Source organism: Rhipicephalus sanguineus, chromosome 6, assembly GCF_013339695.2.
Source record: "Rhipicephalus sanguineus isolate Rsan-2018 chromosome 6, BIME_Rsan_1.4, whole genome shotgun sequence".
Lineage (NCBI taxonomy): Eukaryota > Metazoa > Arthropoda > Arachnida > Ixodida > Ixodidae > Rhipicephalus > Rhipicephalus sanguineus.
Window position 1 is genome coordinate 40,583,755 of NC_051181.1, and position 25,590 is coordinate 40,609,344.

The window sequence follows — 25,590 nt, forward strand, 5'->3', positions numbered from 1 at the left end:
TCTATCTATCTATCTATCTATCTATCTATCTATCTATCTATCTATCTATCTATCTATCTATCTATCTATCTATCTACTTTATGTCATACCAAAACTGGTATGACAAATTGACCGTATGACGAACGTAAATGACAGGTCATAACATGAAAATCATGATATACGTGTCACCATTGGCATGATTTAAATGCAACGGCCTTTGTGCTCTTGCGGCCGTTCCGTAATCTTGATATATAGCAAAATTAGTATGCCGGGACAAGAGTGTATGACAAACATAAATGACAAGTCCCCGTGTGCAAATCTCGCGGCTGTTTTGTTAACTGGATATACGCCAAAATTGGTATTTCATGACATGAGCGCCTGACGAACATAAATTGCAGGTCATGAATTGTAATGCCAGAATATACGTTTCATTACATAAATATTGTACATCCATGCATGCACAACAAACATGTTGTATATAGTGAAATAGATAGCATGACATGAATTGCTTCATTTTCGTCAAAGAGAAACAAGGTGATGTATGCAGCTCTTTGCTGGCCGCTTCGTATTACATCGATTCCCACTGTGCGTGGGATCTGCCGTATTTTTCTCTGTAGAAGTGGGTCCTTTTTGTCATACTCGCCAGTACATCGTAACGTCTAACACCTGTGTCACACGGTCGCTTTTGATGGCGATCAGGCCTGATACCGATCTAATTTCGTGATATTCATTGGCTCCACTAGGCGAGCTGCAGAAGGTATAGCCAATCACTGTTGAGAAATTTGATCTCAGTCGAGCTCAATCGCGATCAGCGCTGCAACGTGTGACACAGGTACAATTGAAGGACGTCGTTTAGGCCGAGGCAGGCGCGCGCCAAGCTTCACTAGTGCGGTTGAACCAGTTTCATAGTGGGCGCTTACCAAACCTCAGAGAAGAAAGTCACGTTGCGTGGGGAGTCCTTCACGCGAAGCTTGCCGCTGCACTCCCTGCGTTCCGTCGATAGCTCAGTTGGTAGAGCGGTGGACTGTAGAGGAATGACTCATGCGGACATCCATAGGTCGCTGGTTCAAATCCGGCTCGACGGAGTTTTTTTTTTTCTTGCGTTACCCGTTTTTTCTTTGGATTATTTCACTCGAATACAAACGTTTCTCACGCTATAATAAGAAAACTTTATGCATACATAACAGTTACTTTCCAGATCATACCAGGGCAATTTTGAGCGGAAAAATTTCTTCCGCACTCGAAAGACAATTGAGTTTGGCGAAGCAGTCGAAAACCAAGTGCAAAAATGTGTACAAGCAATTGAGCGCTTCCCGCATTCTTTTAAAATTTACGCTTTTTCGTTTAACCATTCACGGCGTTTGTTTTACTACCATACAAGAACTTTATAAAAATGCGATGAAATTTGCTTTACAACTGATACTTGAATGGGAGTTCTTGATCTGAGAATGTCGTAGGTAGCCGCAATTTATGGGATAGCAATTTTTAACACGAAAAATTGCGCGTAATTTGAAATACTTATCATCGAACTTGATTGATTGCTTTATTTCGTCACAGTACAGTGTAACAGGAGGCGGAGGGAAAAGCCGTAATGACGGCTTGAGGGATCCTCCGCCCCCTTTGTGAACAATGGCAGCAGCTGAAAGGACATCACAATATCGTACACTTTTTATACATAGCTTATACAACAAAGAAACTTGCTGCAATCTTCTGCACCCAAATAATTGCTACATTGTTTATACAACAAAAAGAGCCGTTAATTCAGCGACACTTAAATGAGACACATCTGTACCTTTGCTAATGTAATTATTTAGAATTCGCGGAAGAGTACATCGAAGCATCTGAAAACCATAATTAGTACGACAGTAAGGAACGTTCCACATTTCTGTATTTCTAGTTTTATAAGCCTTTTCCTTTAAGCAAAGATTCGCCATATCTGTAAACAAAGAGTTTGAGCGTTTGCAGCTAAGACAGTACTCTCGTAGTAGTCTGTATTGATATAGGTCATTCACTTTGATTATCTTATATTTTTTAAACAGTGGGTCGCTAGGTGCTGGAACTATAGCGTTGTCTATCAGCCTCAGCATTTTCTTCTGTATTCTCAGTAATTTCGTTAAGTTTGTTTCTGTTGCGATATCGATACAACTTCTATTGCGATATCGATATCGAGCGCACCGAGTGCGCCGAAAGGGTCGCCGCATTGTTAAGTCAGACCGCAACTCTCTAAATTTTACTGACTAGAAAGAAGTTACAAAGGCAAGCTGCAGAAAATATGTCCTCGTCCTATCTCCCTGTTCGACAGCTTGTTCTTAGCCTCTGCCTCACCAAATTTCGCTTGGGCACTAAAAAAAAGTGCTTTCTTTTGACGCGGCCGTATATGTTTACGGCACGCGTTGAAAGTTATCATCTGCCAGATGCTCCCGATTTGGCTTTACTTCGCACTCTATCGCGGATGCCGAAGGAAAATGCCTTCAGGAGGCTTCAATGGTACCTCCTCGAGGGCTTCACTGGGCAGAGAGTAAATGCAGCTAAAGGACCGCTTTACTATCATGATAGTTCAAATAACGGTGTGAGTGATTGTCACAAAAGTCGCGTATGCTTAACATTTTTTGCGCATAATGTCCTAAGGTATGCCATGAAAAGGGATTTTTCCACCGGAACCAAGGGCGAACGTGCTATAATTCTTCTCTAGGAATGGTGTGCCGTAAGCGCACGTGCACCACTTAGTGTGTGTTCGCGTTAGCCGTATGAAATATATCTCTGACCTAATATGGCTGGACCGTATAAGAACAGTAGTGGGTCTTGACTTGTGTAATTTCAAAACTGTTCGCTCGTTAAGGTGATGGTCTTTTTGTTTGTGTTTGTATTTTTCCACTGGCCTCAAGGGCGAACGTGCTTGCAATTCTTTTCCAAGAATGCTGTGCCGTAAGCGTACGTGCACCACTTAATGTTAGCGGAAGGAAATATGGTACGTCTATGTCCTAACAAGGCTAGACCGTATACGAACTATAGTGGCTCGTGTCTTATGTAATTTCAAAACTGTTGGCTCGGAAGGGTGACCGCCTGTAGAATATGAACCACAGAACGTAGTATCCGAGCTACGTGCCTGATCCCGGGTTTTTGTTTCGTGTATTATTGAACTGCACGCCATGAAGGTCGCCGCCAGTAGAGTGTGAACCTTAAGGTCCTAACAAGGCTAGACTGTATACGAAATATAGTGGCTGGTGTCTTGTGTAATTTTAAAGCTGTTGGCTCGAAAAGATGACCCCCTGCGGAATGCGAACCACCGAACGTAGCAACCGAGCTACGTGCCTGATCATGGGTTTTTGTTTTGTGTATTATTGAACTACTCGCCGCGAAGGTCACCGCCAGTAGAGTCTGAACCTGAAGACGTGCATCTGAGCTACGTGTGAGCTCACGTGCTTTTGTTTTGTAGATTATTGAACTGCTTGCGGTGAAGGCGACCGACAGCAGAGTCTGAACCACAGGACGTTGTATCCTAGCTACGTGTTAGACCGCGTGTGCCTACGTGACTGGTGTTTTGTGTGTGAGTCAATTGTTCACCCGTGAAGGCCACCGAAAGTGAAGTGTGAACCACGGCAGCAACCAGTGCGTACGTGACCGTTTCAAGGATGCATCGATACTACAATGGAAGTTGAGATCGGCGGCTAGAGAAGCGTATAAAAAAAGGGCCGATCCTACACTTCGACAGTCTGCTCTGCGCCGGAGAAGAGATCCACGCTGGGCAACTCACGGGACACAACGCAGCGACCCAACACCCCCGGTCATCGTGGAACCGCCACCGGCCAGTCTCGCCAGCTTCGAGGGTCGCCCATGAACGGCGCCGGTGTTGAAGGACTCTGCGGCGCCCGGTTACGTATGTCAATCGCTTGAACTTAGTGGACTGCGAACTCTAATTATTGGTTCGGCTCTTGCTGCTTGGTCATTCATCCGATATTGCTCATTGTTGCTACATATTTCAACTTTCATGCATGCTGCACTTATTCGCGATAATTGTGGATTCTATAACTAATTCACCTTTGTCTCGAAGATAACGGTTCTGTTCGTTTGGAAATACCTTTATCTTTGTTTAAACCCATTATTAAATCTTGTTGTTCTTTGATTGGAGAAGGCCCTTGACTCCTTCATACCGGTGATTGGCGCAAGCCATACACCAGAGGCCCAACCCCCATGCCACGTCTTGGGAAAAGCTTGTGCTACGGCCCCGAGTCGTGACAGTGATACGCCGGTGCCCAGAATGCGATATACGTAAAAACAAGATGACGATTCTTTGTAATCCCGCCCGTCAAACACTTGTTCCCCTTTACGTCTTCTCTCTGCCTTTCTATACAATTTAAATGACTAAGTCACACACGCTTGTGATTTACTTTTCAGATGACGCTGAACAATGGAGCTGAGTTCGGCAAAAACAGTAGTGAACCTCGATGCTACTAAAGAACAGGAATGTTGCTTTCGCATTTGCACGGTCGAAAATGAATATTTCTTTAATGTAAAAGGGGGTCATCCGCTTATTTTCTGCCCTTCCACGTCGAGCAAAGGGCAGCTTTTATGATCGCTTGTAGATATGGCCCCTAGAATTTTGTATTACCTCGAGATGAAAAAAAGGACGCCAGGCCTGCGCTGAAACCGCAGCACAGTCACAGCGAAAGCTGGAACAGCGGCGTTTCTAGAGCCCGTTGTAAGCTCTCTTGGGGCTACAATACAAGTACACTAGAAAGGTACCCACTACGCCATAAATCACAATTTTTGTGAAGTTGGGAAGCACCTACTAAGCCATTATTCGTCATTCTGCGGAGAAGCGATGCACCAGCTACACGTCTGTAAGGCATTATGTGCACTTTGTTGACGCGACGACTGATGACGATGAAGAATTATGGCTCAGTCCTTTGTAATTGGTTCGAAGCTTTAAACGACCCAGCAGTTATGTAATTTGCATTGGGTGACGCCCGGTCGCTATTTCCCTCTCCCGTCATGCTGTATAACATACGTTGACGTGGGAGAAAGACGGGGGGTCGAAGAACTTTACTGAGACCCCGAGGAAATGGATCATGCGTTTATGGGCTTCCTTGGCAACCAATACAAGTGCACTTGCGAGGAACCCACTACGCTATAAATCATTAATTTTACTGAGACCCCGAGGCAATGGATCATGCGCTTATGGCTTCCTTGGCAGCCAATACAAGTGCACTTGCGAGGAACCCACTACGCTCTAAATCATTGTAATTTTACTGAGACCCCGAGGAAATGGATCATGCGCCTATGGCCTTCCTTGGCAACCAATACAAGTGCACTTGCGAGGAACCCACTACGCTATAAATCATTGTAATTTTTGAGAAGTAGGGCAGCAGGCACTGTGCCATTTTTCGTCATTCTACGGAGAGCCGTGGTACCTGCTAAACGCATGTAAGGCATAATGCGCACTTTGTTGATGCTGTGCCTGATGACGACGAAGAATTATGGCAGAGCCCTGTAATGGGTTGGAAGCAAGGAGGTTTAAACCTCCTTGTTTGGAAGCATTCAACAACCTACTCGTTGCGCAATTCGCATTGTGTGACGCCTGGTTAAAGAATTCGCGTTGTGCGACGCTTGGTGCTTATTTTACTCTTCTACCACGCTATATTGCATATGCTAATGTGGTTCCTTCCCGACATGAAGCCTGTATAGGACCTTTTTGCAAAGGAGTTTCAAGCACCGGCATGGCTCAGAGGTTGAATACTGGGCTCCCACGCAGAGGGCCCAGGTTCGAACCTCGTTCCATTCTCTAATTTTTTTCTTATTTCGTTCTTCTTTTTCTTATTTCGAGCGATACTGGTTACGGACACCGGCGGCGGCGGACAACTACGGCGCCAAAAACGGCCGGTGAAATGATCTCATAACAGCTTTCGCTGTAAAAATATTGCAAGCGCGAAGCAATGAACGCGATAGCAACAAATGGTAATGTTATGAGAAGTAAGGCTGGCAACTGACTCTTTTATATCCAGTCTCGAGTAACTCTACGAAACGCTTTTTTAAGAGAAAACGGCCGCTCCAGGCGGTGGCGGTGTTCTCTGGGAGCGGCCGTATTCTCTTACGCCAGCGTTCTGCGTCTTCGGCCTAATAAAGAGTTCCATCTCGGACGTGCTGACTGCTGCCTTCGTCGACGTCACGACCACGTGACAATATAAGCATGAATTAGGGGTTAAGAAGGGCATTTATAATGTTTTTATAGTGCCTATAATCGCTTATATTTTGGGTTTGTGCCTAATTGCCTACAAGTGCCTATAAATGCTTATCTTCAATATCGGTGCCTATGTGAACGCTATTTGGCTTCCAATTTCGCTTTCGAGTGCTGTTTGAGACCGTTATTCATAATACCGGGCAACACTGACCTTTTGGAACTCTATGGGGTTCAACCTAGCCCTCTAGTTCAACCGACTTCCGGAAAGGTACCGCTAGCAGCCAGGGGCGTAGGCAGAATTTTTTTCGGGGGAGGGGGGGGGAACCTCCTTGATCTGAAGACAGGCAAATGTGGTCGAGTGTCAGTCTCTGCTCTGTATGCCATGGCAAAAAAAAAGAAAAAAAATTCGCTCCATATCCTCGAAGTGAATGATGATTGAGGAGCTGGCTCGGAGATAATCGGGCAAACCGTGAATGCTCCGTACAATTCCTCTACTGTAATATAAAGATGTCGCACGTTGTTATAGTAGGGATTGTGGTCAGGTTGTTGTCGAACCACTAGCGGTCGCAGACCTTGCAGCAGTGGCCGAACGTGTGGTCCTCCTGGCTACGCCACTGCCAGCACCACTCCCGCCGGCCCCCTTACGCCGCCGAGCTGACATGGCGCGAGTGGTTGGAGGAGGTGGAAGAATAATGATCTCTGGGGTTTTTCTTGCAAAAACCACGATATGATTATGAGGGGCACCGTAGTGGAGGGCTCCGGAAGTTTTCACCATCTGGTGTTCTTTAACGTGCACTGAAATCGGACAGTGCACGGGCCTCCAGCATTTCGGCTCCATCAAAATGCGACTGCCGCAGCCGGGATCGAATCCGCGGCCTTCGTGTCAGCAGCAAACCACTGTAACCGCTTCACCACCGCGGTGGATAGCATGAGGAGGAGGAGAGGTTGAGCAAAGGAAAAGACGCTATTTCTGCAACCCTAAATGCACCTCTCAGCGTCTGCAAAAGAGCACGTCTCAGCGTCTGCAGGTGAATAGGGACAGGGAAATAAAGATGGCAAGAGGAGAATGGCGTCCTTGGGCGAGGACGCGGCGGGCGGCTTTTACAGCCGGTTGTACAGTGCACTGTCCCCGAAGAGCTGAAGAACCGCCTTGAAGACCTGAGTGTGGCGGTGGGCAGGGAACGGGGGCATCTCTGTGTAGCCACGTGAAGGTGGGCAACCAATGCGAAACCGTGTAGTGGCGTCAGGGGAAAGGGGAGTGTAGATCAAAAGAAAGAAAAATGTGATGTGCACGTGGGTTTTGTTTTGTTTGTAAATTACTTCTTAAAAAGCCATTTACTAGGCCACTACTAGGTCATTCTAGCTTCCATATTCACAGCGCGAGACGACACCACACGTCATCTCTTCCATGCTGGGGCGCGCGCCCGCGAGACGATTGGCGTGCGGCGTTCAGCTTAAAATTTCACGTCTTTCCGCGGCGCGTAGCGCTGCAAACCTTGGCAGACGTGGTCGTGAGCGCGTGAGCTCCCAGTACTTTCATTACATTTGTCGGCTCGAAATGCTTAAACCTGGTGAGGGGCATTTTAAGGTGTTCACCGACAGATGTTGTTGTTGTTGACACGTCTTTATTCACATTTGTGCCCTTGGAGAGCTGCGGTGAATGTAGGAGGAGAGGAAGGATAAAAAATAGTGGGGGGTACAGAAAAAAAAAGCAGTCTTAATGAGCGTCTTCTTGCGAGTTGACGTCCTGGCTGTCACGCCCGAGACGGAGCCTGGTGCCAATGGCTGGAGCTTCGGGTCGTCCAGGCACTCGAGCAGCGACCGCCATAGTTCGTTGGTGGCGGCGGTGCTGCGCCGGGTTATGCCCAGGCCTGAAATAAAGTTGGACGCCATTCTGGTGGGATTGTGGCAATGGCCTGTTGCCTGGATCCACGGTGCCTGGATCCAGAGTACAGCGGGCAGACCTAGATGACCTGCTCTAGGTCTTCCCGGGTGTTACAGTAGCTGCAGATGCCAGTATTCGGGGTTCCCAGGCCACGACAGTCTTGATTTCCGCGAAACCGTCTCCAAGAGGAAGGGGTAAGGACGGTTCTGGTCTTTACCTGCCGCAGCAGTACCTGTTGCCGGCGGGCATCAGCGCTCGGAGGAAGAGGAGGTATGTCCAATGGGTTGGATATCTCGAGAAGATGGCTGCGCCGGTAGCGCTTTGCTTGGGCTATGGATTCCATGGGATCGTAGCAATCACTGTGTGTTTCAATTTCTTCTGATGCGTTGCACACAGTTTTCGGGCGGTTTAGACTGCGCGGATGGTAGCATCGCGCGCGCTAGTCGTTGTGCCCGTTCATTTCCTAGTATACCCATGTGGCTCGGTATTCAGTGCAAATGTAAATCATGTCCTCGTTCCCGTAGACGACGCATGAAGAAATGCAGTTTTCGAATAGCAGAAGTGGTCGTGCGGGTGTGTTTGCAAGCGCGAAAGGCATCTTACTCTGTAGTGAAGTTTCCTATCACTTTGTAAGTTATGAGCGTTGGACTCACTATGTTAGGCAAAATCGAGGATAGCATATTATTCCGCCGTATACATGTTTTAATGACGTGAAGAAATTTACCCTGCGCGGTTTGACCCGGCAATACGAGGCATACCCCCCTTCTTGTCTTTTAGTGGTCAGGCTGCCTGCTCCTGTGCTGCTCTTCTTAGCCATGCCGAAAACAGAGTCCCAGGGGTGTGTTGATTCGACTGTGGACACTTGACTGGCCATGCTGGGCAAGAAAAGGAGAGACCGTGTTCTGCGAACCGAGCCGTAAAAAAGACAATTGCGTGGCTATGTTCAACCGTTGGTGCCTTTGTGCCATCATAAACAATAACATTTTATTGCTTTCCTGTCGTAGACACAGGTCGTGCGCGTCTTTCTTTGAAATTGTTAGAATTCATGTAAGACTTCTTGCGCCTATATTTACGATTTTGCAGGCCTAAAACGGTGTTTTGCCTGCCTATTTTCGGCGGCTAAAACGCGATTTTTAGTGCCTAAAAATCCAGCCTCTAGTTATCGCATGCGCCCTTCGATCGACGCTGATGGGACGGCTCGTTTGATCTCTTCTTCAGCCGCGCTCGTCGCCCCCGTTAGCGCACTATTACCCGGGGATAGAACATACGATGCGTGCGGGATGTTATCGATTTGGACTTTATACGCAACATGACGGCGATGTCGACGCCCACGGCAAAAAAAAAACCCATCGAGAGTGTCCATACAATTGCTATCGCAATAAAAAGAGATGCTTGCCCTAAGCCATAGGGAATCGAAGCCCAAACATCGATGAGTAGTTGTGATCTTGCGTGCTACTATTTTTTCTACTACCGCGATAGTTTTCCCGCATGAGGTGAAAATGCAAGCACGTCTTGTTCGCCGATGCATGCTATCACTGCTTATGAGCTGTGCGGACGGGCGAAACTTCCAGTTTTGGACACATATCCCCATTTTATTTTTAGATGCGAAGTATCTTATGGCGGACTTCAATCCGGTGGTGGTGGTGGTGTGCGGCGTGACCACCCTTACTGCGCATGCGCATACCCTCCCCCCTTCCTCTCTGCCCCTCTCCACTTCCCCTCTCCCATTTCCTCCTCTCCTCTCCACTTTCCCTTTCATCTCATCCTCTCCACTTTCCATCTCCTCTCCCCCTCTCCATTTCCCCTCTCCCCTCCCCCTTACCACTTCTCCTCTGAAACGCGGGCTAGACAGGCCGAAATTCTCTCCTGCGCAATGCCGCGATGAGCACCAGCACATGCGCGTCCCCTCCCCATCTCCCTCGTCTCCTACGCTGCCTCCCTCTCGCACGCCTGCCGACCGCGTTCGCCGCTCGCCCTGTGAGAATTAACGGCCGGGCTAGAGGGAAGACAAGACGTGCGTAGCGTTCCTCTTCACGTTCCACGATGCGAGGTCGGTAGCATGCCCAAAGAACGCCAGCGGAACACGATCGTGCAAGTGCTCCGGCTTCGCATCGCTTCATGGTCCCCTTGAGCGGGAAATGGTGTAATTTTTTGGTCATGCATTCCTGGCACTAGAAAACGGAGCCAAACGCGTCTGTGTTCTTGCGTTGGCACCGGGGTTGGTGGGACAATCTTAGAAACCGCGCGGACACCTATTCAGACTCGTTTTTACATAAGCAGGTGGCGCGATGCACGGCTTGCTTTCATTGGGCGCGCGCAGGTGGTATTTATTTTATGAAGGCGCGCATTTCGAAGATGTCAGTCGGGGGTCTACCGAAAGCAGTGGGCGGTGCAGCGAAGCGGTGGGCGGCATTTCCTCCCCCGACCACTGTGGTGAGAGCCCTGATCGTCGTCATCCGTGATGCCGACGCTTTCTCTGTGAAGTTCTACGCGGGCCATTTCTTGCATATTGGCTTCGGCCCATAGAGAGTTTTAGTGCAGGGTCGCCCAATCGGCTTGCGTTCCATTCTTTCTTTTCTTTTTTTTTTTTGCTTGGATAGGGCTGGCGAACAGAAGTAAGCGAGGAGAGTTCAAACGAACTCAATGGCTAGTCATGTCAGGCACTAAAAATGTATGTTGCTGCATGAGGTGACAATTCCACGCGCGTATCTTGAAGAGTGACAGCGAGCAGCTGACAGTAAAACTTCATACAAAGGTGCTCGTTTTCTCAATGAAGGAAAAAAGTCTCTGTATCGCCGCAAGTGTGAGGCAATCAGTGCCATACCAATACATGCGAATCTAAAAGCAAGGAAGGCCAGCAGTTTTACGAGCAAAAATTAGTCGACAGCAACAATGAATAAGGATAACCCGCCACGGTGGTCTAGTGGTTAAGGTGCTCGACTGCTGCCCCGCAGGGATGCATTTTCGGTGGAGGCGAAAACGCTAGAGGCCCGTGTAATTAAATTTAAGTGCAGGTTAAAGAACCCCAGGTGTTCAAAATTTCCGGAGCCCTCCACTACGGCGTCTCTCATAATCATATCGTGGTTTTGATACGTTAAATCCCATCAATTAATATATTATTAATGAATAAGGATAGCTTTCTTTGCCTAGTATATACGCTCCGAAACGTTCGCTCACTAAATTAACAAGCATAGTGTCAGTATGCACACTCATGAATGACCGCGAAACAAAGACGACGACCGTGAACACTCGCTGTCGAGACGCTGGCATAAAGAAACTCGGCTGCAGCAGCGAACGAAGCGACTTCCGTGCTGTGTGCCGTTTCAAGGAAGACTACAAGCTGTAAGAAAACAGCCCGCACAAAGGTATGAACGATCTGCTGATCTTTCTCAATTCAAGGCGCGCGCGAACGCTCCCGGCAGCTCAATGTACATAGTTGCTACGGGAGCCATGACGGGAGCTACCGAGTCCCTCTTCCGGCACCCCTGGTGGGCCTTTGGCTTGACGAAAGACGGTCAGCGCGTTTTCTGTCCGTTCTAGCCGTGATCATCGGATGTCCTCCCACGCTTTAACTCGCACATAGAACATACGACGCGCGCAGCGATGCTATCGCCCTTGAACTTTACGGGGGCGACGGAGAAGGCAAAAATGTGCCCATTGTGTCTATGTAACTGTTGTCTCAATAGAACAGGGGGACTGCTTCTGTGCAACGTCTTTAGAAGCCGGGATCTTGCTTGCTGCTTCGGAATTGTTGAGCGTAACTGCCAAAGCACGTTTCAACTCATATGCTCCCGGAGCGACTTAGGGGAGCGCAACAAGTTTACCAGACTTTTCGGGTAGTTTCTATAATGAAAGGCTTGGCCCTCTGGTCAACCAGCGCCGGGCAACATACACAAATGCGGTGATGCCTGCTATGAGTCTGGCCGGCAAAAAAAAAGCACAATATTCTTAGCTAATATTATCCTCGGCGGAAAAAAAACACCCTGCGGCCATATTCACAGACTATCACTTTCGATGACATTGTCAGCTTATGTGAAGTATACTACATCACGTGTCCAATGGCTGAAGCTAATAGTTACCGCCTGTCCTCACCTAGCCGGTCAACCCGTACTGAAAGCGACATTATTCGGATGTCTCGACATCTGAATATGACCCATGTTATCACGGGGCTGTCACCACACCGACAGACCAAGCCATCCTGCGTACGGCACGTTCTCTCGCCGGATGCCCTGTGAACGAACCAAAGATGTCAAAATTCCTTTTAAAATGATTTCAATGACATTACTGAATGCGTGACTGAGTCAATCAATTACGTTACAAACTACAGTTTACTGAAAGTAATGACATTACATAACTGGATCTGGAAGCATCGAAATTACTGTGAAACTATTTTAACAAAAGTTCATCATTCATGTACTAACTAACGTACACTTTATTTGCGGCACACATACATTTAAATTGCAGTTGTCCCTGATCAACTTCCAAGCTTGAAGTTTCCCAATCAGATTACCTTGTCTTTGTCATTTTTCTATACTTTGGTCAATTTGTTATGCCGAAAGGGAAGCGCACATGCTATATTTTAGTCATAGGTAATTTGGAAAGCAATGAGTAAATCATTTGAAATTACTCGCTTCAAATAATTTACTACATTGCTAACTTCCAAAACACAAGAGCAAGCCATTACAATATTTATTATTGCAAAATGTTGTTTCAGTAATGCCAAGTCTGTGACCATCTATGCTGACAAAGTTTCGGCAGTGGCTTAAGGATCACTTCACAGCGGTAACATAATTTGTAGTAATGTGCTGCGAGCTATAGAAAAAAGCAAAAGCAATTTTCCGTGAAACCAGTGAGCTTCGTACTCACGATGTCATGTTTACTAGACAGGCGCTTAACCAGCTAAGCCACTGCGTCAACTGAGGTACTCCTTTTCAGGGGTAACATAATTCGGAGTAATGTGCTGTGAGCGATGCGTGTTTCCGTAGCCTAAACGGTACACAAGCGGAAGTTCCGGTTTAATATTAAGAAAACTGGTAAAGGGCGAACACGCTAACTACTGCTACGTCTGAGTACAATAAAAGAAATCATTGCTTTTTGTACAACAACAAAAGCCTTACGATAAACTCCTGTTTATTAATGTTTCGGCTATAGCGTTTGGGTGGCCCTCTCGTGACGGCTGTCGGGGAATTCTTTTGTTGCCGTCAGCTAGGTACCTAGGTGACCTAGGGACGAAATGATCGAAATCTCTCTTTAGTTTTTGGCGGTGCTTTTTGGAACGGTCGCTCCACCGGCTGATGCACGCTTGAACTACTTGAACGGGCTTGGGCTTTCATCTCCTGTCTCTACACCGACGACGATGACCGCGAGTCGGGCAGCTTTCGTTTCGACAACGTAGTACGCGAACCGGTGCTCCGTAGCGACTTCGTCGTGGCTACCTCGAACAACATCCATGACCTGGACGTCGAAGGCGAGGATGCTGCATTGCGCTGCCTTGCCACAATTGAGTAAGTAGTGATCTCCATTATTGCGAGCTTTGTCTCTGTCAGCTAGAAATGCCGAGTCTATCAATTACATACCAGAAAGCGTGACAATATGCTGTCGTTCTTACGATGTGGATTCGGAGCGTGATAAACATTTCGAACTGGGGCACAAGAGGCTCACCAACGATCGCTGCGCGAGCAGGAAATGTTTGCTGCGCGAGTGAGTACCGATCGTGAGTTTTCATGCACTACAGTTCGACATGGTTAACATGCACCAACTCGTCCAATTTTCCTCTTGGCCTAAGTGATTACTACTACGGATGTTATCTGACCAACTAGTAGGAACAGCTTCCTTGCGCATTACAGAAGCTGGATTAAAGGCTCTCACTCGGTGGCAATTTCGCAAATGTTCAGGTTTGAATGTCGGATTTGCCTACATTATGAAGTGGCATCACGCTCCATGTCTCAATGCAAATTGCGGCTGCTTACGAGAGACGGCAGACGCATTCCATTCTCAAGTTTTGATACGAGTGCCGCAGTTTACCAGACAGCACTGCAACGTGTTTAGTGCGCTCTCAGTTGGTGACGGTTGGTAACAAATTTTGTAGGCATTGTAGATTGAAGCGTATTGATGAAAAAAAAAAGAAAAGAATGGAACCCTTGAGAAGCATGCATTTTTCCTTGTTTGTGCGGCGTATCTCATGTGCTTGCTTAGCTCTGTTTCACCATGCATATGCACCATGTAATACTGATCGAGATTGAGAGATTGAATTAGCAATAAAAAACAAACATAAGTGAAAAGAATAGGACCATATACGCAGGATAAAAGCACGGTTATTAAAGGCATGTACAGAAATTAAGAAATGACCAAAGGTTAGCGAAAGCAACAGACGTGGCAGAAGGCCAATGTCGCACAGTCTAGGAGCCTTGGGCTTCCTAGGCGTGCCTTGTGTAACACTGCTTGTCACTCGCACCTGCCAAACTTGCTTATAGAATGAATGGTGGAGCAGTGGCTATGGTGCTCGGCTGCTGACCCGAAGGTCGCGGGTTCAATCCCAGCAGCGGCGGTCGCATTTTGATGGAGGCGAAATGCTGGAGGCCCATGTACTGTGCGATATCAGTGCACATTAAAGAACACCAGATGGTTGAAACTTCCGGAGCCCTCCACTACGGCGTCTCTCATAATCATATCGTGGTTTTGGGACGTGAAACCCCGATAGTTATTATCATACTGTTTTGGAAACAGTTATTCGAAAAAATTTCCACTGCCTTACATCTTTCGTAAACCTTCAATAGGGACTTGAAAGTCCTTGAACACCCTCGAATATGGGCTGTGAAAACCTGTACGAACCTTGTATCCTTTTCACCCTAGAGCTGAACTAATGAACACTCTTTGTAATTCTCATGTATGAGAATGTACTTTGATGTGCAAAAAGACAACCTTTATTTGTGCAGGTGCCCATGCTGCAAGTTCAGTCGTAACCTCGTGGAGTGGGTGGGATCCAACTTCATGGAGAAAGTAAAGGCTGAAGAGCTGTGTTTGAGTATGCTTTGCTGGTGCTCATTCTGTTTTTAGCCATTTCAAAAGATGTAAGAAGTGGCAGTAGTGACCTGATATCACTTGGCCCTTGGCTGCTCTTCCGTATCAACACTGGCTCTGCCCAAACTAGGCACCAAGTTCAAGGTATAGTTTTCAGACCATCTGTTTTTGGCTTCTCATGTGAGCCACTGTACACAGATAGATGAGTCTTTGTTCCTGCTTGGAGGTAGACTCCACACTTCTCTCCTGGCAGTCTAGCTCTCTCCTCTTTCTGTTATGTATTAGTATTCTTTTATTTATGAGAAGAACCTGAATACGAGGCATCGCTGAAGCCGACTTTTCGACAAGCGGACCTGTCTTCTTTAAGGTTGCAACTGCTTTCCTTAGCATGGTGTGGATATGCTTTTTACCCTCTCCTCCAACCAAAAAAATGAGGACGAAAGGGCAACTGCGAAAGTGGGGGTGGTTATGACGGAGAAAGAGGGGCCGGCAAGTCAAAAGGAAAGAGGAAAAAGTCAGTGAAAAAGAAAGGTGTGGGATGGGGTATTCATGTTCAAGGATAGAAAGGAAAGTAATGGAATAGAATTACCTTATTAATGTCCTGCAAGGTGTGCACAAATGCCTTTAGGGCCTCCTCGTTGGGACTGAAAGGCCTAGCCTGACAGCCGCTTCGCGGGCTTGCTGGATGGCCCATTTCTGGTTGCCTAGGCTTGAGCTACGCAAGACGGCGTCCCATCTTCCTGAAGTAGCATCGGGGTCAGCATCGTTATACATAGTGGTGCACTCCCAGAGCACGTGTCTAAGAGTAGCCGTGGTGAGTTTGCAGTGGTTGCATATATCATAAGGGTAGATTTCTGGGTATATGACGTACAGTATGTGCGGATTTGGGTAAGACTCCGATTGTAATAGCCTTAAAGTAAGTGCTTGAGGCCTGCTTAGCTTTGGGCTAGGTGGTGGGAAGATGCAACGCGAGATGTAGAAGTGCTTGGTGATTTCATTATAGGTGGATGGCACGTCTCTGTTTTGCATGGCCTCGAATCTGCCAGTATCTTGCGCGATCAATCAGTGTGCACGCAGTACTGTGAACATATTCATCGTAGTTGACGGGGCAGCCAGGGATCTGCCCAATGTGAACGGGAGCGTACGATGACTAAGTTCTGTTTTGGAGAATGCGTAAGGCCTGTGGGGCAATTCTGCGATTAGTGAAGGACCTGATTGCAGATCTAAAGTCAATAAAAATCACTTCCACATTGTCAGTGACTATAGTGAGCGAAATCGCAACCTGCTCGGCAACGAGCCGGTCCATGGTGTAAACCGAGGTACAGTTAGTTCATTCACCTTTGTGGTTAATAACAACTGCAGTGAATTTGAGATCGCTTCGATAAGAGGAGGCATCTATGAAACAGGCTTTGCTGTTGTGTCGGTAATCCCTGAGGATAGTGGCGTCCTAGGCCCTGCGTTTTGGGTAATTGTGTTCCAGATGAACATTTCTGGGCATTTGCATTGCCGTTATAAGCTCTCTCACACTTGGTGGAATTGCTACGTAGTCACTATAGTATGATTGTTCTGTGTAGCCAAGTTTCTTGAGGATATGTCTGCCCATCTCAGTGGAGGATAGGCGTGTGATCTGAGAGTGCTCCTGTGCCTCTGCAATCAATCAGTCGGTCAGTTTTTATTATGACATAATAGGGATTACGAAGCATAAAATATACTGGCAATTTCTTCTGGGGTGTTGTGGATACCAAGCTGCAGTAGCCGATCCGTACTGGTGCTGCAGGGAATGCCAATGGCACATGTGACTGCTTTTCTAATGAGTGCATTGCGTTTGTCTCTTTTATTCCTATACCAGTTGTGCATAGCAGCAATGTACAAGAAATGGCAGAGGACGAAGGAGTTTTTTTTTTTTTTTCGTTGCAACTTTGGCGAGTGTTTGTTTACTTGCAAGAAAAGGACGAAGGAGTGTGCCAGATGGATGAGGTTGTCTTGCTTCACTCCATTGTGTTTGTTGGGAGCTCTTTTGAGCAGGTGTATGGCGTTGTTGGTTTTGCTTACCAGCTTCTTGACAGTTACATTATTGGTGCCATTTTTCCTCAATTGTCATACACAGGACTAAATGCTTGACCTTGGGTATTTCTGCACCACAGCTGGTACGCAGGTTAATGCTCTGATGGGATTCCTGCCAATCACTGGGCTTTCAACCCCACCTGACAGTGCGGTAAAGGAACAGTTCAGACTTAGCAGGCGAGCATCTGAGCCCGGTGGGAAGGAGGTAGGACTCAATGGTATTGGCTGCAAGTTGCAACGCCTGTTCTATGTCCCCCTCGCAACTGCTGGTCGCCCAGATGGTGATGTCATCTGCGTATATGGTATGCTCAATGCAGTCTATTTTGTCCAGCTCCCTGGCCATTCCATTCATAGCCATGTCTAACAGGGATATGGAAATGACTGAACCTTGGGGTGCCGCATGCACCTAGTTCTACTTCCTCGGAGGATAGGTCCCCTGCTTTCAGAATTGATAGGAAGCATTTCACATAGTTATAGAAGTTGGTGCCCAGGTTAAGGTTCGATATCGTTTCAAGTACGAATGAATGTGCAGTTTTGTCAATGGCTTTCTCCAAATCAAGGCAGGAGATGGCTTTCATACCGCAAGTGTTATTGTACAGGATTTGTAGCTTTATTACAATCGTGGTGCCTTGTGTTGAGAGCTTGGCTCTAATGCCGATCATACTGTGCGGAGTGTTACATGCTCCATGGCTTTGCCCAGGCGTGACGTTAGCGAGATAGAGCGTGGGTTGTCTGTACTAGGTGTTTAGCCGCGTTTCGGAAATAATGTGGTATGCGATGTCTTCCATTCAACAGGCATATTACCATTATTCCAGTTGTCATGGATTGTTTCAGTGATGTACCTGATTGAGGGGTCATCAAAATGGCGCAGGAGTTTGTAATGCCGTCAGGACCTGGGGCAGATCTCCCAAGGTCCTGCAGCGCTGTTCTGATTTCTTCTGTGCTGAATTCAGAGTCAAGCTTTGGGTTGAGAGAGCCTTTATAATCCGGGTGTGTTGCTACAGGTCCCGTAGGAAGATACCTGTGGATGAGGTTATCCACGATGGCTTCTTCTGAGGCATCCTTAATGGCCAAGTTTAGGATGCGTTTCAGGCGATGCCTCTGGTTGGACTTGCTACAGTTGCTGCCAAGGAGTTGGTTGAGGAGGTTCCAAAATTTGCCATTACGCATCTGGTCATCTATGCAGTTGTAAACTTCATCCCATTACTGTTTCTTAAGGACGCTGTGGTGTTCCTGAATGTGTTTATTAATCTCGGATATCTTTTTACAAAGACTTCTATTCAGGCGCTGACTCATCCATCGAGCTACTTAGGATTGTGTAGCTTCAATGAGATGGGCTAGTCTGCTGTCTATTCTCCTTACTGGGAGGTCTGTAATGATGGCCTTCGGCTAGCTGGAAGCATCTTTCTTCATTTGCTCTACCCATGCATCAAGCTCGGGGCAAATAGAAGAAGAGGAGTGGCCTCTGCGAAAAAGATCCCAGTCGGTCCAAGTAAATTCTTTTTCTTTTATGGAGTTGGGGTAAACTGGGAACCGTGTAATTAATAGGTAATGATCACTGCCTAAAGCCGTGGCCGAGTTTGTCCACATCGGATCCACCACGTTTTTGATGAACGTTAAATCTGGTGCGGAGTCACTACAGGTTGAGGTGCCTATTTTGGTGGGGAAGGCCTTGTCAGTGACCAATGTTAGGTACAGGTCAAGTGTGCCCTGCCAGAGCTTGACTCCCATTCGAGTGTTGTGGTGATATTCTTGGCTGAGTGTGGGGAATTGAAGTCACCACCAATGAATAAACGGTTGCTGTTTGTCAAGTTCATTGCTTTAATCAGTATAGCCTTATATCTTTGCCTGTGGTTATTAAGGCTGCTGTATAGGTTGAGGATGAAGATGCTTTGACCTAACTTGGAGTCCGGGAGTATCTCTACAAAGACATGCTCTGTGTTGCTGAGCGCCAGGTCATGTTCGGTATACAGTAGACTCTTGTTAACGGAACCTGAAGGGGCCAGGAAAATGTGTTCTGTTTAAGAGGAGTTTCGTTTACTGAGAGAGGAGCAGGGGAGCAGAATCCAAGTACGAAACCAATCATGTTTAAGCAGCTGTTCCGTTTAAGAGATTTCCGTTTACTGAGAGTCTACTGTAGAATAATTTTTGGAGACTAGTGTACATACACCTCTGCCTTCCGTTTGGGCGACAATTGGGTTTAAACCAGATAGGGAGATCGAGGGACTTGGTGTTTCTTGCAGGAGGACAATGTTAGGTTTCTCAGTTGAGTTTCTAATGTGTTGCTGTTGGGATGCCTGTTTGCTGGCATAGCCCCTGCAGTTCCATTGCCATATGTAGAAGTTCTAGCCGAGCGATCCATCATGAGCGTTGCTATCGTCTGTCTGCTGAGGGCCGCGGGTCGTCAGTATGGATTGCAGGGTACTGCTATTAGTCAGTGCATGCGATGTAGATGGCACGACAGCACCACTGGTGAACGCCGGTGCAACTATGTTATCTAACTCAAAAGATCGCGGTCGTTTTCTCTGACGAGGGATGCTTCTCGGTGAGGTGACTGACGATTAATCTCAGCTATCTCTAACAATAATTTCTGGATAGTTTTATGAGCGCATTTCCTCTTTTGAGGAGAGTGATTTCACTGCTACTCTCTGTGCTAACACTAGTGTACCGTGTTGCCGATTGGTGATTCTCTACCCTATTAGCTTGCTCTGGGAGTGACCCCGATACTATCTTGTGAGGACCCTTGACTCTGTCGGCCCACCTGAGAGGTCCAGCCTTCTTCCCGGGCCTGTGGACGTTTGCAGGTTGGCTCCATGATAGGGGCCTGGATCTCCCCCTAGACCCTGGGCAACTTCTGGAGGTTGAGCAAGGACATCGTAGGCTTGGGTTCTGCGCTGTGTTTGGTGGCGGCTTGAAGCTTTGTTCGGTGCTTCGGTCTTCATCCTTGTCCATTTCTTCAGCAGCCCGCGCTCTGTACCAGCGTCGTCACCTTACGATGTAGGGTATCTGAAATCTCTGTTTACGGTCCTTGTCGGCTTTGGGGTGCTCGCCGCCACAGAGCTTGCCCCTTGGGGTGCACTGGTGGGACTTGTCTGGGTTGAGTATCCCACATCCATGGCAGATGGGATTGCCGTGGGTTTAGCCTGAGGACTCTACTTTCTTTTTTTCTTTTTTTTTTTTTTGAAGAGTGGCTTGTTGGGCGAGTTGGTTCAGCATCTTAGTATACTTTAGCATAAAAAACAGGGACAAAGAAAGGACCATACGAACGCAGCGCAAACTATCAACTGAGTTTTATTGAAAAACACACACATATACTCGTGCAAATATTCACGTGGTCAAAATCTAAACAGGAACAAACAAGATTTGATTTAGTGGCTGGCGCTCAAGAAATTCAATTCGGTGGCATGCAACGTGATAAAGGGCCTCGCTACGCATGTCTCGCTAGATCTGTAATAAGAAACGCTTCTTCGATTTCTCGTGCGACATTCTCTTTTAATCTTGAGAGCACTCTAGCATCTGACAGCAAGGGCGCGCAGCTGCACTCCCTACAATGTAACGACAGGTTCGAACAAGGTGGTCCCCTCAATGAAGCCTTCTGATCTAATAATCCGTTATTAAAACAGCGGCCCGTCTGCCCGATGTAGCACTTCCCACATGGTAACAGTATATAATACACCTCTCCCTTGCCGCATTCAACCAATTTTTCGCGATGCTTGATATCACACCCATGATGCCACTTGCTCTGCCCCAACAACTTCATATCCACAGCCGCGCAAATCCGCCCAAGTTTGTCCTCAACCGAAAAAAACCACACCGCATCCAAACCTAGTGCCCACCTTTTTTAACTGTTGGGATACCCCATGAAGGTTCAGTATGCTTACAAAAGGTGCCACATCTTTACTTTTAACTTGATTTACACCCCTCGCTTCCATCTTCACCTTCTGCAAAATTCTTTCGCCTAGGACGGCTAAATGGTGCTCAGGGAACCATGACTGCTTGAGCTTCTCAACTTGTCTTGCAAAACTTTCATCCATGCGATGAGGGCAAACTTCTTGAGCCATGCCTTCAGGCGGGACATCGCGACACCATTTTTCACAATTTTTGAGAGACCCGAACGGAAATCGATAATAGGCTTGACGCTGCGGGAGTCATGCATCCAGCATACATGACTTCCACCAAACATTAAACATAGATCTAAGAACTAAGAACTGTATACACCCATTGTTGGGAACCTCACAAGTAAACTTCAGCCCGTACCCCATTTCCTTGAACACCTTTAAAACATCTACCCTAGTGTTCACACACCGACAATCTCCAACAAAAACCATGTATAATCGTCCACGTACCTGAAAGTTTTCACCACAACAGATTCCAACGCACTCGCTATGCCACGGTCAATCACGCTGAGAAAAATCTCACTTAAGAATGCTGCAACACCCTATGCAAATCCCCGACCTCTGAGTAGATACGCACCCCTTCCACAATAAATATATGGAAAGGAGTTCTAGGAAGGCACATTTTGAAACCTCACACCTTGATGGAACTCTTGTTCGTCATTATCTTGTATGCAATTCCTGACACACACCAGAAGTCAACGAATAGAACAGGTCTTCAACAGCCACGCTGAACCCTGACAGTACCTTCGGAGATCCTTCCATCAAAAACTGGGCTACCTCTTCTGAATCCTTCACTCGGAACTGGTCCATCACACACAGAGATGACAGGTGCTTCTGAAGAAATCCGGAACCTTTCTTTATTGTTCTTTCTGTATGCACATTTTTTTCGCATTCATCTTGTCTTGAGCATGGGCACGATGCTTTTTCAGGGGAGGGCAGTGCCACGCCTGCTGCTTCTTCTCTTTTCATGTAACCTAACAGCAGTTACATGCGCAACCACTGCCTTGTGCGCACCATTCCAGAATGTCGAACATTCCCGATTATTGTAGATTGTTCCAATAAGCTTGAGTGCACAATGCGAACAGTACGGCTTATTCTGCAATTAATGCAGCCACCAACAATAAGGCTGGAACCTTCATTGCAACATGTATAAATGTCGATGCGCCTTAAGACTGATCAGATTACTCGATGGCCGACGACTGCCGTCGTGAATTGCTGACAGCGTGAATTGCTTGCACCTTCACTTTTCATTTTCCGGGCACATGTTTGCCGAATTAATAGTTCTGTATTTCCCCTTCTTGCACCGTCATAATCACGTAGCAGTATGATGGACACTTCTGGTGCTTTTAACTATAACTTCATTTTGAAGGCGTTTGCAAGTCTTACATCTTGGAAGAGGACAAGGTATTATGTTGGCAGTAGAATGAGGGTTTACTTTTGCATGCACTAACATGACCCTAAAGTTTCTATTATGGTGATACACAACCTTTGGTACTCTGGGAAACTCTTTCACTCATTGCTAGCTAATATAGGATAATACTTGCGCAGGATATTGTTTATGTTTGGGAGTGCATTTGAGTATTTTGTTATATATGCTAGCGGGTGGTTGGGCTGTGCTTTAGGGGCTCTTATAGCAAGTGCTGATTTCTGTGTAGTTGACACACTTTGTTGTAGACCTTGTCTAGAGCGCTTTGCGGGTAATTTCTTTCAGCTAATGCTTCCTTTATATTGCTGTAGTGGTGAACATAGTCCACCGTTGTCACCACAAATCTTTCTTATACGCTTTGCCTATCCTGCAAATATCCCTTGTTTGCAGTGTCGCGGGTGATGACTAGCGTAATCTTGGCTATCTTGGTTTTCTGCAGAGCGCCATCTTTTTCCTCTTTCAATGGATACATTGATGTCTAGGAAGTTAATTTCGCTAGAACAATGATGCATGGTAAATTGAGTACTAGGGTGAAACTTGCTAAAATGGTCAATGAATGTGTTTAGTGTGCTTATGCCATGTTCCCATATAATAAATATGTCATCTATATAATGTAAATAGGTGCAAGGTTTTGCCATAGATCGCAAAGTTCTGTTTTCTAACTGTTCTGGTTCTAAGAGCCTGAAGAAGACAAGTCGCATGTTGAAACATCAGCACCAGCAACATTTTGTGTTCACGAATTTTTTCATCTCTTCAAGCATCCACCTTCCCCTGAATTTCTGCATATTTTATTTGTGTTTCAGAGACCAAAGTGTGTATGCTCACTTTCCCAAGTGTGAAAAGGAAATGCACATCGGCATCAGTTAGAAATAGCCTAAAAAGGACGTGAAAAGTCAAAGGAAATAAGAGTGTGCAGAGGGAACAAGAGCTGTAAGGGTTCGCCACTAAGACCTGTCAAATAATTTAAAGTAGTACTGTGTATTCTTTGGGGAGAGTGGTAAGCTGTCATCATACCTCTAGAACAGCCAAGAAAACAATGCAGCGCAGATAGACCAGACGGGACCAGCCATAAACTTAGTGCTGAACAATTGATCTGGTTGAGTGTTTTGTCACCCGCAAATCACCCGAAACGTCCGTGTCTCACCTTGACTTGGTCAGTGACCGCATCTACATCCTCAAATGTTTCCTTCCTATGCACACGAAACAATGTTAAAGAAAAAAAAGCTTTTGCAGAACAAGATCTCCTTTCTGTATTGCATACGACACCCGTCTTCGTGCAAGGGTCTTATTGTTTGCCTTTTCTAAAGTGTGTGCTTTATGCTTATTTCCTGCTCATTCCTGCCTGCAAGGGTTATGAAAGCATGAACTTGACTTCAAGGGACGAGGCAAAAAAAGAAAGTACAATGGAAAGCACGGGCAAACACATTATTAACCTTGCTGCAAGTAGACTTGGAAAGAAAGGACTGCAGCTGTTCTTTAGTTGACAAACATCATTATGATGGTATTTGTATTCTTCTGTAAATCTCAGCTTGGGGCAGCAGCAACACACAATTGGTGCCAGGGTGATTGTCTCTTCTTTGCTGTGCCATCATGCTGTCAGTTTCTGTAGTGTTTATAGCAAGCACTAAAGTACGATGAATGTTCTGTAAATATGTTGCTGCTACAGATGCTATGCTTTGAATTTGAGGCCTTGAAATGACCCTCCATTTGCAACTTTTACAGCAGAGCTGTGATGCTTGAGGTTTGCTGTGTGCCATAGATATAAAATTATTGACATCATGAACTGGCATGTGCTCTCTTTGTCCTCTTCTGCTTTGCTCCCAGAACATGTGTGCCGATTTGTCCGGCGTGGGATGCAACAACTCCGATGGGTGAGAGAACAAGTAGAGAGAAATTCTCGGCGAGGCGAGATTTGAACCCCCGTACCCACGATTCGAAGGCGAGCTTTGTAACCACTCGGCTACCCAGGCACTCTAGCAGAGCATAGCATAGGCTTGTATAGTATAGTGTAGCAAAGGGATGAGAAAGGAATTGAGGGTGAGGAAGATGGAAAGGAGGAGGGTAGAAAGCATAGCATAGAAAGAAAGACAAATGGAAACAAAGGGAAGAAACGTGGAAAGAGAATCAAAGAAAAAAAGAATAATAAGTAGAGTGAGAAGGAGATAGAAAGAGGATGTGAGAACTAGAGAAAGAAAGAAATACATAAAAATAAACAGACAAAAAGGAAAAGGAGAGCAAGCATAGTGATGTACCATAGTATGGCAAGGGGTGGGAAAGAGACAGGTGAAAGGGTAAAAGCTAGCCAAGCCAGGACCAGCAGGTGCCCACCAGCTCTGCTGTAACCCAGCCTTGCGCGACTTTGTGCAAGCTGCAATTTTTTTTTTCATAAAAAGATTACCGTTTTTACGATGTATGTGCTGGTCTTTCTTGGAGGGACATGATTTCAGTAATGTTACTTTGTCACTGTATAATCATACAAGCACTAACGATCTTGTCATGCTTTCTTTAGTTCTTCAGGTGTCAAATGATATTCTCTATGTATGAGTGCATTTACATTATTATGTCTCACGGTAAACGGAACGATTATTTATTGAGGTTGATGCTGGGGACTGTTCGTACATTGTTGAAAATAACGTCGACATCCAGCCTTGAGGATGCGTACACAAGAAGGAAATGCATGAACAAGCACGCTGGGAACATAGAACAATGCTCAGCGAAGCACATAGACGTGCATATACGAAGCCGCCCAGGTTGTGTGGCAATTACGTTCTCTTGTGTAAGCGTCCTTGAAGGCTGGGCGTTGTTCCTTCGAAAATTTTAGTTAAAATTGTGTAAACTATGTTTATTGTAAAAAAAAAAAGCACTCTTCATAAGTGAACCATGTATGTCTCTGTGATATAATTTTGCTTTCGCGTGGTGCAACTATAATTTAAAATCTAATTTAATTTAATTAAAGTAACCAGTTGATCACTTAACACCAGTATTGTGTTTGTGTTCTCCATAATACATTGAGCAGGGCTGTAACTAAGGGGGTGTTGAGGGGTACCACAATTTGCTAAAGTTAGCCGTTCTACACACCAAACCCCCCCCCCCCCCAAAAAAAAAAAAAAAAATCCTGGGTACGGTCGTGACATTGAGGGCC

The 25,590-nt window shown here is 46.3% G+C and overlaps 1 non-coding gene across 1 annotated transcript; it reads left to right on the top strand.

Annotated features, from left to right (window-relative positions):
* Positions 1–972: 972 nt before the first annotated feature.
* Trnay-gua (transfer RNA tyrosine (anticodon GUA)) lies at positions 973–1,064 on the top strand. Its single transcript is given in 2 exon segments — positions 973–1,009; positions 1,029–1,064. It is a non-coding gene; the product is annotated as a tRNA-Tyr (tRNA).
* Positions 1,065–25,590: the final 24,526 nt, after the last annotated feature.